Source organism: Rhinoraja longicauda, chromosome 43, assembly GCF_053455715.1.
Source record: "Rhinoraja longicauda isolate Sanriku21f chromosome 43, sRhiLon1.1, whole genome shotgun sequence".
Taxonomy (NCBI): domain Eukaryota; kingdom Metazoa; phylum Chordata; class Chondrichthyes; order Rajiformes; family Arhynchobatidae; genus Rhinoraja; species Rhinoraja longicauda.
In genome coordinates, this window is record NC_135995.1 from 8149574 (window position 1) to 8149902 (window position 329).

Here is a 329-nt window from a genome sequence, read left to right on the forward strand (position 1 = left end):
TTGATCAGAGTGAACACGTCTCACTGTGGAGTCTGTCACAGTCGGATTCCACCGCCTGTTGGCCAATAATTGGATCGACCTCCCGAACCAGTGGCCGCGGATCTACCGGCGTGTGTTGTTACCGAACTGAACTCAATGTGGAATGAATCCATTAACGGAGCCACACTGCTGCCGGATCCTAAGTTGTCCCTGCCTTCCCTCTGGAACCCTCCTCGTCCCCATCAGATGCCGAGTTCCCAGAGCCCTGGTTAAACGCGGCCGGTCGCGGTTAAGTCTGTGAAACCGGCCCCATCAGAGACTGTGAGCGGGGTTAACTGTAGACAGGACCA